A 12,893-nucleotide genomic window follows, 5' to 3' on the forward strand; every position below is an offset into this window, starting at 1 on the left:
GCATTTACATAGCCAGTGTACTTTGGCCCTGATTTGATTCCCACTGACTTTAGTGGAAGTTAGATCAGATTGCACAAGTGTGGAACATTTACAGATAAGTTTCTCCACACTCAAAAGACTATTTGTTTTAAGAACCAGGCTGGCAGAAGGGAGCAAGAGGGGATGAAGTTGCCAATACAAAGGTTAATGACTCAAATAAAATCAATCATTCTTAAGACAAATCAGATCCAAGGTCTTCGCAAGGTAAAAGTAGCCCTTTAGAGCAGGAAACAAAGGCCCGAAATAGAAGTTTTGAGGCTAAGATGCCACAAGTGGGAGGTGATCTGAAGCTGCAAGATAGCACATCACTTTAACACAATGGCATATAAACAAGAGAAGAGCCAAATCAGTTCAATGAACTTTGAGTAACTCCACACCCTGAGGCATTCAGTGGTCTTCTGGCAGATAAGATATTCTCCCCATCCAATCTGCCTCAGTGTTAGAGCTGAGTCCACAAGCCCAAGTCAGCTTCTGAGGGGATCTAGTTTGCTGGGCAGACATACCCTCAAAGGCTCCCTGACTGGCTTGTTGTCTTTGCAGCATTTAGTATTGCCCCTGCTATAGTCCCCAGGCTTCACTTCCCAGCTTAGCAGATGCCTGTTATTGAGCATAACTCCCTCATGGTACACTTGTAATGGTGCTGAACTCACTAGTGGAGGGAGGGAGGCAGATCACATGACAAGGCTTGCAAAGACAATGCTGAAAGCCTTCATGAGGGAGGCAAACTGCAAGAGGTGAGGAACCAGAAGAGGAGAAACTGCAGAGTATTGAGTGAGAGGGAGAGGTGAAAGGGCAGTTATCGGCTACGTCTAGACTGGCATGATTTTCCGGAAATGCTTTTAACGGAAAAGTTTTCTGTTAAAAGCATTTTCAGAAAAGGGCATCTAGATTGGCAGGACGCTTTTCTGCAAAAGCACTTTTTGCGGAAAAGAGTCCGTGCCAATCTAGATGCACTTTTCCGCAAAAAAGCCCCGATCGCCATTTTTGCGATCGGGGCTTTTTTGCAGAAAACAAATCTGAGCTGTCTACATTGGCCCTTTTGCGCAAAAGCTTTGCGCAAAAGGACTTTTGTCCGAACGGGAGCAGCATAGTATTTCCGCAAGAACACTGACAATCTTACATGAGATGGTCAGTGCTTTTGCGGAAATTCAAGTGGCCAGTGTAGACATCTGGCAAGTTTTTCCGGAAAAGCGGCTGATTTTCCAGAAAAACTGGCCAGTCTAGACACAGCCATCTTGTTTCATCCCAGAGATAGCATTTCAATGCTAAGTGGAGTGCATATATTAAAAATACATGTGTTGTAGCACTATCCAGATGTTAAACTGCAGGGCCCACTGGTGCATTACTGGGGAGCCTAACAAATCTTATCTTGAAGTTCCCCTGAAAATTAACTTTAACTTCTTTTACTAGCCCTTTTCCCTGTGATGATATTATAGAGTGTTATCAAAACTTTTTTTTTTTTTGGACACCTCTCCATGATACTTGGCACTGCTGGACATCTTGTAATGAATGAATTACCATTTTAAATTTCTGCAATAACAAGTCTGAATGGAAAAGATTTTAAATCAAAGTAATCACCCATTCCAGTTAAGCATTGGAACAAATTGCGTAGGGAGGTTGTAGAATCTCTGTCACTGTTAGAGTTAGACCAACACCTATCAGGAATGGTCTTGATAATACTTACTCCTGTCTCAATTGAGGGGGTTAAACTAGATAAGCTCTTCAGGTCCCTTCCAGGCCTAAATTTCTATAATTCTGTTGCAGATTTGGTTAAATAAAATTAAGTCCAAAAAGTTGCAGAGAAAAATTCATTTCACTACAACAGCCTCTACCCTTATGACTATCTACAATTACTTTTCCCTTAACTACATGACAGTGGAGTTATCAAAAACAGCATTAGACAGAAAAACAGTAGATAGGGAATATGGCATTAATTATATAGTTTGAAAAGGAGAATGTGATTTCTTTTATATCCCTTATGACTGTGGCTGGTAATTGCTTCTCGTCTCACACCTACACAAAACCCAGAGAGTTTGTCCCCGATGTTGGCAGGAATATAATTACAGCATTGCAGTGCAGAGTTCAGTCAAAGGAATGTTTTTTGTTTTGGATACAAACCCAAAGTGAAGTCATTTCCATTGTAGGTTTGCCTTTCATAGGACTAACATTCATAATCTTCCATTGCTTGGATGACTTGGAATGGCACAAGGCTTTTCTACGCAGCTTGCGAGAGCATGGCAAGCTGGGATGTGAAAGTATAGCACCCACTAACTGGCCATGTGGGCCTACTCTCTGCTACTCAGAGACCTGTAGAATGCTTTGACATACTCCTGAAACAGAGCACACTGAAGCAAGTCTGATGCGAACAGATGTCCTAACATTTTTTCGTTGCTTCATTCAACAGTATGCAAATTACAAGTAACAAATACAGCAACGCTGCAGAACTTCAGAGCTTATCTACCCAGAAGAGATGAATCACTTTCCCTCTACTGGTGTAGTTAAAGCAGTATGGACATAGTCATACCAATATAAAAGTGCTTATGCCATTGAAATGTATTCCTGTAAGGGAAAGAGAATAAGTAAACTGGTATGTTGCACCCTTATGTCACTCCAACTCAATGGTGGGTAACCTGCAACCTGGGGACCACGTGCAAGCCATTGTGGTTCTGTTTGTGGCCCGCAAGACATTTTGTTCACTGCTGCCCACACAGGACTGTCAGATTCTTCTGGCTTCCGTCTGCATCGTTTTTTCCCTACTGATACTACTAAAGTAACCCGCACATAAAGCAGGATCACGTGAAGTGAGTTGCATGGGGATTGCGCACAGTATTGACTGTGAGAGCTATGTGCTCCCTCTGCATCCAGGAAAAGTGCTGATATGGTTCAATCAGCACACCTCACAAATTCAAGAAATGCAAGCACAGCTAGCAAAACCATCGTATCCTGGGAGATCATCATGGTCACAGCAATCTTTGTGGACCACTGAGGAGAGGGAGGGTCACTCATGCAGCACACTCACCAGCCTAGGGTGCCCATTGCTTCTCTAACTGCATCCACACTATGGAATGGCACAACTTTTTCGGCGGGGCTGGAGAGGAATTACACCCCAACATAACTATCCCAGGTCAAAATCTGCATGTAGACCTGGACTTAGACTGAACTAAACACCCACCACGCAGTATTCACGTGACATTGACTGGTTTGGGAACAATTACAGCCCCTCTGCTTTTGTCTAAAGCTCCTAACTATGAAAACTTATCTTCATCAGTTAAGAGGGAATTATTCAGAAGTTGTTATTGCATTAATGCTGTTTGTCACACTTGAGGTTTTCCTGTCGAATGAGTTACTTTAATAATTAATATACATGTTGTGATTAATGCATACTAACACTCTCCTAACCAGGCTATTCTGCAAAAGGATTAGAAGTTGATCAGTTCTGACATGCCATCATTCTTGAACAATAGCTTGGTGATTATTCAGAAATAAATGCAATAGCGTGTGTGAGATCATTGTGTATATCATGTGATAACAAGCTGTGCTGGGACTGGTTGACTAGGATAAGGGGTAACAGTCTCTCTATTAAAAACCTAGTTATAAAAATGGCTAATTAACTAATAAAATTAGCTCCTCTCCAGTTGTTCTTTATTTTAGTAATTGCTCCTCCAGTCAATCTCTATTCAGTAGACCAGTTAAGCAGGAAAAGCTATTGCAATAAAATACATGAAGAAAGCTGAGAAAAAAATAATACTAAATGATATATATGATTGATTGTAAAAGAAAAGACTGTAACTTATGTGGATCAAAACAAGGCTATGTAAATACCTTACATTTCCAAGGAATAAGGAAAGGAAGTCGTGGCCTGAGATCCTGGGATCCTGTTATGTTGAGGTCTCAAGGTCCCTTCCAGTCCTAGTATTCTATGATAACTACAAGTCATCAATAGTGGCTATTATTTATATTTTTTTGGCCAAGATATCAAGTAGAGGGACAAACTCAAAGGCTATGATCCTGCAAAGGCTTGTGGACATAAATAGTCCCACTGAGCTCAAAGAGGCTACGCGTCTGAGTAAAGTTGCTTTTGTGCTTATGGGCTATATCTGCACAGTTATTTAGGAACTTAAACATGTAGCTAAACAACTAGATGGATTTTTCAAAAGCACCTGAGCAGACTAGATGTCAAACTCCCATTGAAACCAATGGGAGTTAGATACCTAACCTGTTATAGGTGCTTTTAAAATTCCCCCGAGGCATTCCTCTGCATTGTGAGATGCCTAAATGTCTGGACCTCAGGGCAGGTCTACACTTAAAACTTTGCAGTGGCACATATGCATCGGTACAACTGCACCAGTGTAGCTCTTCATAAAGACACTACTATAATAGAAGGGAGCTTCTCCCATTGGCATAGTTAATCCACTTCTGTAAGAGGAAGTAGCTATGCCAACGGGAGAAGCCATCCCATCATCATAGCACTGTCTATATGGGGGTTTGGCATGGCTCAGAAATGTGGATTTTTAACACCCCGCCAAACAATGTAGTTGTACTGATGTACATTTATAGGGTAGATCAGGCCTAAATGTACACAAGATTAGGGATTAAATCACAAGATAGAGTGATTTTTTTTCTGTGAAAAGTATTGTTTGGTACACATCTGTTGGCATATATAATTCTGGCCATCTTCTCATAGGAAAGATGAGAGCCAGAACAATAGCTAAACAAAAACTTTCATGAATATTAATTCGAGCAAGAAGATTAATTCATTTTTGCTGGGTTCATGCCCCTTTAATGTTCACTTCCTCTGATCATTCTGTGAATTAGTTTACTAATTGGAATTTGAAATATGTAACTGCAAGTATTTGCATCAGATGCTAAGGGATTTCACCTATCCAATCAGAATAGAGAAACATGTCACGTGACATATTTATCCAAAAGGGAAGTCTAGGGATGGACATAACGAAGTCAAATTCATTTAAACATTCAAATATTTGAGGAAATATTTTTGGTAGAATTACTCAGTGTTGCCTTTAATACTGTTTAGTACTCTGACCAATATAGTATTCTAAACCTTATCCAAAGGATATAGCCAATTAACATCCATTAAAGAGCATGGCATCTGAACCTTTTTCTAACTAAACTGCAAATATCTAGGGCCAAATCCTGAAGTAATTACTCTGGTTTTACTTTGTTCCTGTTCAGTGAAAGGATCCATTTAAATTAATTAGAGTTTCTATTTGGGTAACAAATGAGTAAAATCTGAGAAAGAATTTCAAGGAGTTTTCCTCTGGATCTGGTGAGTAATGCTCACTTTGTAATTAATTTTGATTCTAATAGTTAGTGGTTAGACCTCTGTCCCAGCATGCCCAGAGGTAAACCTGTTGCTCTTAAAGATTTTTTGCTCTGGCAACAGGGACCTAATATTAAAATACAGCCAGTTCATTCAAGGAAAAGATTTGTGTTTGCTCCTTCCTTTTGAAAACTTTTTGCCCTGAGGGAAAGTTAAACTATTTTTGTTCCTGAGAGAAGGAATTCTGTGACAACAGTTGAGCACTGCTGAAAAAGGAAATCTGATATGGCATTAATTTTCTGTCTACGCATCTAAATATTGCATAATAAGAAGTAAAATAGTACCTTTAAAATGTAACTGTCATGTAGACTATCAGAAACAGGAAAAATGTTTTCGTCTCAAAGCTTTAAATGCTCTATATATGCACCAATTAGAGAGAGTAATGTGGACAACAACGTGTCTTTACAACCAAAACACCTGCCAATGGTCTAAGAAAATGTAATGGGTCATGAGGACAAAGTCAGTGAGATAAGTTAGTTGCTACATGATGTGGCAAAGAATTAAAAAAAAAATCCTACAGGTAGGCTCTCTAATCCACACATAAGCACCAGCCATGTTGCCACCTAGCTCCTGTTGAAATGAATGGAGCTTCTGGGTGCTCAATACATTTGAAAATGAAGCAACTCATCAAGGGCACTCTCTCTAGTCTAGGGAACCTCTCTGCAGTATCCTATTTTTAAAAACTTTGCCCTATCGCTCTTTGCTTCTGAGGTGCAAATGTGGTTTAGTGGCTAAACTCAGGCCTGGTGGGGGGAGGGGAAGGTCAGAACATCTGGCAACTACTCCCACTTCTGCCACAGACTTTCTGTATGATCTCAGGCTTGCCATTCCACCTCTGTGCACCTCCAGTATCCTATTCTCAAATGCGGGTACCAACACTCACCTACCTCCCAAGGCCAGAGTGAGGTTTAGTGTCTAGTCCTTCTCTCCTGACATCAATGGAAAAATTCCCAGGGAGAGTTGAATTGTGCCCTTTATACATACATTTATATTTGATAGCCTTAGATGGAAGACACTATAAAAGGCCAAAATACTGTTTCAAGGCACAGGTCAGGCTTTAGGAATTTGAGAGAATCCACCCAGTTTATTCATGGGGAATAATACCACCTCTCTCTCTCTCTCTGCCTATTTGATCAGGATTTGTATACCTCACTCATCACCATGGTAATCTGCATGCTACTTCAATAAGGTTCCACTAGCAAAGCACTGGTCGGTATGCGCAGAGAGAAGACAGCCCCACTCTTCCCAGTCCCACATGACACCCAGGACTGTTGCACAAATCGTGTGGCTGGGAGAGGTCTAAAAATCAGCTCTGTCAAGGCATCTGGAAGGTTAATGTTATTGATACACATTACAGTTAACATAAATGATAAGCACAAGGGAGGGAAGAGAGAATCAGTAAGCTTGGCAATGAAAGAGGAGAAGTAGTTGGGCAAAGTGAATACAATTTAATACAAAGTAGGGACTATAGTGAGAAAGCATGAATGTGTTTCACCAGTGGTTTTCATGTCACTCGACACCCAGAAAACAACCAGCTGCATTTATGTTCTTAAATGCTGTCAGTTATACACTGAATTTTAATTGCCCTGAGACAACTGTGTCTGTTCTGTTGCCTAAAGGCAGCTTACTGTAGTCTCCTTGTAACAACAATCTGCTATCCATGCAAAGAAAATAAATAAAGCAAACCTTATAATTAAGTAGATAACGGCTCCTCTAATCTTTTGTTCAAGGGGTAAAGTAGATCAGAGATACACCAGATAGTGCAGTCAAGCTAAACTGCTCCAGGCTAAACTGTGTTTGCTTTTTCATACCCTGATGGGTTGCATATGATCGTGCTCCAGTGTGGAACACAGGAAAAGGGCATATCCTGGCCTCCTGACCCATGGGTGTGTGCCTCTAGGGCTGTCAGGTTTCAGCATTCAGACATGTGATGAGGAACAAAGAAACCCTTTATGAAGCAGTAATTGCAACATTGGATTTCAGTTTTATTCCCAAATATGAGCTGAAAGCAGCCATAAACAGGCTCTTTAATCCATCCTGGCAAAGATGAAAGCCAGAGAGAGAGCAAAGCAGTGTCTCTGAAAGAAAGGCTCATTTACATTAAATAATTATCCATAAGGAGAGAAACAACAAGGGAGTAATTTTTTAATTATAAAAAAATAATTGCAGTCTGTAGAAATATATAGAATTCCATCTTATTTTTCAAATCTGAAAGTTGCTTTTTTATAATAAAACCAAACCCAGAGGCAAAAAGTACCTATTTGCTATCATTGATCAGAGCAGAATAAACTGCACTGGTTGTGCTTTAGGAGGGACTGATGGGAAAATACTTTTGTTCTCCCTCTAGGTTACTGCACCTAACAGATACCCTTCACCCATCCGGCAGACATATAAATATTGCATATATGAATGCTCAAAATGTAATAGCTAACAAACATTCAGAACTTTGTATCCTGAAAAATCTCCCTAAAATTTGCAAATTTTACTATGAAGATATGTTTTAAACCATTTTATATAAAGGTGTTCTAAACATGCTGTGTGCATTTGTGCACATACAAGCAAGTGACCACACACACATACATCCATAAAATTGGTATATATGCTTCATCTCCCTTGAGGTCACAGAGCTTTAAACAAGTGTGTGAAGTGATTTTTACTCAAATCTTCCCCAAAAAATCACTTTTGTGCAGAGACAAAGCATAGTAGTATAAATCTCAAAGATGACATTTTTCAAAAAGCGGGAATTTATAATGGAAATTGTAACCTAAGCTATAGCTTTAGATCCAAAGATAAGATCCAACAAATTCTCCTATCAGATTTAACTTCTGATACTTCAGATACCAATGTGGTGTGTAACTTTCAAAATATGAGTAGCCCCATAATAACCCCCATCTGCCAGTGTCACATTTGCAGTTACTGATATGCATTTGTATTTGCAGGATTGGGGCCAAGGCTTAACACATGCTCAACTTTAAGCCCTTGAGTATTTCTATTAAATGAAATGAAATTAGCCATAATCTTAAAGTTAAACATGTTCTTAAGATTCAATGTATCACTTACATTGACAGCACCACATCTGAAACACAGGGTAAGCACATCTGAAAAGCTATAAGCATCACTTATGTACAAAGATGAAAATAGAAAATAAGAGATCCCTACTTATATGAGCTGTTCCTTGAAACCTGTGGACAACACATGAGTGTGGACTACAAGACGGGACCCTTTCTATTAGTGCATTTTGCCACTATGTAGAATGAAGTTCAGCCACTGGCAATCTTTTCTGCGTTTCATTCAACAGCAGGCCAATTACTGCATAAAAATGATTGTGGCAACTTTTTAAAATACTCACTTTAAAATGAATGTAATCATTTCAAAAGCCAGGAGGGGCCACTCTGATTGTCTTAGTCTGATCTGGTATATATAATAGGCCATACAATTTTGCCTAATAATTTCTGCATGAAGCACAAAACTTCTGTTTACATGTAGCTTGTCACCGAGAAAGAAATTCAGTCTTGATTTAAAAATTGCAAATGATGAAAATCCATATTCCTTGGTAAAGCTGATCCAATGGTTATTTTTCCTCGCTATTAAAAAATGTGCATATTGTTTCCAATCCAAATTTGTCTAGCTTCACCTTCTAGCCATTGGATTGTATTATACTTTTTTTCTGATAGATTAAAGAGTAGTTTACTAATTATATCCAGCCACACTCCCACTTTGCCACTCCAGAAAAATTCCATTTCTCTCTTGGAAAGGAGATGAGAAGTAAGGCTAAACAACAAACAAACAAAACAAAACAAAACAAAACAAAAACCCCACTTCTGGGAAGCTGGGTAGAGGAAGAGACAAAGCAGCATCCATGGAAAGGAGAAAACAAAAGAGAGTTCCAAGACCTGAGTCCATATCATCTACTATATATTTGAGAGAGTTTGTCTGTCTGTGAGCATGCGTGTCTGTCTGTCTGTCCGTCCGTCCATCCGTCTGTTTTTTCAAGAACTTCTCCTAAACAAGAGCGAGGACCACCAATCTGATATGTAGCTTCCTCTTATCACAACTTAAAGCAAGGTCTGGGTTTGGTTATCCCAGGGAAATGGGATGTGCCTGGAATGGGATTGCTTCTCATAAAACCATGCAGAAAAGAGACAGAATCCACCAAGCAGGTGAAACAAGTTAGCTGGGGGCACACTTCCCCATCTAAGAGTGCCCCAACCCTTAGGCCCCCCCATTATATGGGGATGCATAAAACCATACAGAAAAGAGACAGATTCACCAGGCTGGCGAAAGAGGCTGGCTAGGGGCATGCCCCCCTCCTCCAGGACTATCCCAACACCGAGCCTCCCCTCCGCAACACCGAGCCCTTTAGCTTCCCTCCTCTCCCAATTTGTACAGGAACATTGCTGACTGTTCCCTTTCGTCAGGGAGCGAGGGGAAAGTACACAGTTTGCTGCATTCTATACTGGGAATGGGGAGCACAGAAGGCTGATGAACCTAGACCTGCCCCAGCTGAAGGATATGCACCCCTCCCCCTGGTGTGCCCACTGAAGCTACAGTGACCATGCAAAGGTGTGTCTCACTTGGCCCCAAGCTGCTGCAGTGAGAGAGGGCTGGTGTTGGCCTCTCTCCCTGGGTACAGCCTTCGTACTGAACCCTTCATCCCCAGCACCACCTTTTTATTTTTTAAAAATTAATTGAGATAAGGGCCCGCACAACACTGGGTAAATCTTCTAGTAACATATAAAATAAACTGGCCCTTTTAAAATTTAGGGATATAATTTCACCGGTTAGTAGTGGCCATTTGCATAAACCACATAGCTGCACTTATCCTTTATGGTGTCCACAAAACACCTCAATGAGATTATGTACAGCCCTGTATTTCACAGCTGACTGCCTTAAATTCTGTATGGACACACTGAAATACCATAATAAATGATTGTGTCTCCCTTTAAACTAAAGCAATGCCCTGAGTGCTAACAACTATATTAAACATGATTATTACCTACATGCAATAATCAAGAGTAATCACTGTAAAATTCACAGACCATAAAATTTGCTCTATAGTTAATGGTTACATCTAGACTGGCATGATTTTCCATAAATGCTTGTAACGGAAAAGTTTTTCCATTAAAAGCATTTGCAGAAAAGAGCGTTTAGATTGGCACGGAGGCTTTTCCGCAAAAGCACTTTCTGCGGAAAAGTGTCCATGCCAATCTAGACGCGGTTTTGCGCAAGACAGCCCTGATCGCCATTTTCACCATCGGGGCTTTTTTGCGCAAAACAGTTTTCAGCTGTCTACACTGGCCCTCTTGCGCAAAAACATTTCCGGAAAAGGGCTTTTGCCCAAACGGGAACGTCAAAGCATTTGCGCAAGAAGCACTGATTTCGGACAGTAGAACGTCAGTGCTTTTGCACAAAATCAAGCGGCCAATGTAGACAGCTGGCAAGTTTTTGCGCAAAAGCCACCGCTTTTGCAGAAAAACTTGCCAGTCTAGACACAGCTATAGTGTTTCCTATGTAATGGCTCTGAACTATATGGCTACACCAGGACAGCATTTTCTGAGCCCTGCAAAATATAATGGGCCAAACAGTCTAGCAATACAACACTGTTTTTTAATTGCCGTAAAAGTTGTATTTAAGCTATGTAAGCACCAGTTAGAAGACTTAAAAGGCTCCATAGCTGTATATGCATAAATCAGATTATAAGATATTAAACAATATGTTTAGGTCTCATTGGAATGTGACATTCAGAACTATGGGTTTATAATTACATCTACTGAAATAAGGAATTGGTTCCATCCACTAAAGGGAGTTCTTGGGAAACTGTAACAAAAGATGACGTGCTTAATACATTGAGGTAATGAAGTTTTATCTCTGCAATAAATTTATCTCTTTGGGACAAAATGCCAGTCTTGTTCATTTCTTCTTTGGGATGTTCTCCACTTCACATATTGACCTAATCTCTGCAACTACACATGTGAAACCAGAGTGGAAAAGGAGAGAAAAGGGGGTTCTGAGGGAATGTGTGGAGAGAGCTCCATGCATTTTTAAAAACTAATAAATCTCTTTCATTGAGAAGAATCAAAGGAAATTATTTGTCTACTTTTCAACATTCACTGTGCCATTTAAGGCCTGGTCTATACTAGGAGCTTAGGTTGAACTTGCTGCATTGACAATTTTCTAAACAATGAGGTCACACCAACAAACCCATTTTACCAACTTTAAGGACCATAAAAGTTGATTTTGGTACTTCTGCTTTTCACAAAGAGTAACGGTAAAATGGACCTTGCATGGTTGGCTTTAGGGTAGTACAGATGCATTGCTGTGAAAGTTAAACATTCTTGACGTCTGGGAGGTGTCCCACAGTGCCCCAATGTGACCGCTCTGGCCAGGACTTTCAGCTCTGCTGCTCTCCAGGTATACATGAAAAGCCCCAGGAAAATTTGAATTTCATTTCCTGTTTGGCCAACATGGTGAGCAGATGTCAGAGCAGGCAGCATTCCTCAGCAGCACACCTGACCATGAGTGCCCAGTGTCACAAACAAACTTCAGCGTGGAGCTTGCAGGCGATCCTAGACCTGATTGCTGTGTGGGGAGAGCAATCTGTTCACAAAGAACTATGAAGCAGCAAAAGAAACATTGGTATGTAGGCCAAGATTGCACAGGGCATGGAGGAGAAAGGACACACCAGGGACACCCTGCAGTGGCATGTGACAATAAAGGAGTTGAGGCAGGTGTACCAGAAGACAAAGGAGGCACATGGACAGTCTGGATCAGCAACACATACATGCTGCATCTATGAGCAGCTGCATGGGATTCTGAGGGGCACCCAACCAGTTTCCCACACCAGTCCATAGATCCCTCCCAATACACTCCTCAGGCAACCTCAGGCAACAGCATGGAGGACAGGGTGGGTGAGGAAGAGGAGGAGGAGGAGAATGGTCAGTAGGCAAGCAGAACATCTGATCTTAACAACAACCAAGACCTTTTTATAACTTTGGAGACATCCCCTCCTCCCTGGACATATCGCTGCTGGGCCCTGAGGGAATTTCTGGTGACATCACATTTTTAATCGTGATAAAAGTGGGTTAAGGCAATCGGGTGTGACCTGTGGTGGCCACTCTGCCTCCATAGTGGGGGGGCTCCCCAGAACAGCTTGTTAACGTGTCTGGAGACAGAGTGGGAATCCTCCCTGCATATCTCCAGAAAGCTCTCCTAGAGGAACTTTTTCATCCATCCCCTATGGTAGGATCCATCTTTAATCCATCCTCCATGCCAGCCAGCCAGCAGTAAGTGGTCTGGTGTCATTGCAGCACAAAGCATTGCCACATAAGATCCAGGTTTCTGGCCACATTGAGTCAGTATCTGCTCCCTGTCACTCTTTGTAATTTGGAGAAGACCGATATTGCATGTGGCAATGTGGATGGAGCAGGGGAAGCCATGAAATGGATACCACAGCAGTATACCTCTGTTTGCTCATCCCCAGCAAAACATGGTTTGAGCCTCTGCCCTGCCGCCT

General features: G+C 41.1%; 1 pseudogene; it reads left to right on the forward strand.

The window, feature by feature from the left end:
- The first annotated feature begins 186 nt into the window (after nt 1-186).
- On the forward strand, nt 187-12,446 carry LOC149525584 (uncharacterized; annotated as a pseudogene).
- Nucleotides 12,447-12,893: the final 447 nt, after the last annotated feature.

Source organism: Pelodiscus sinensis, chromosome 1 (genome assembly GCF_052426305.1).
Source record: "Pelodiscus sinensis isolate ZL-2025 chromosome 1, ASM5242630v1, whole genome shotgun sequence".
In the NCBI taxonomy this organism is placed as follows: domain Eukaryota; kingdom Metazoa; phylum Chordata; order Testudines; family Trionychidae; genus Pelodiscus; species Pelodiscus sinensis.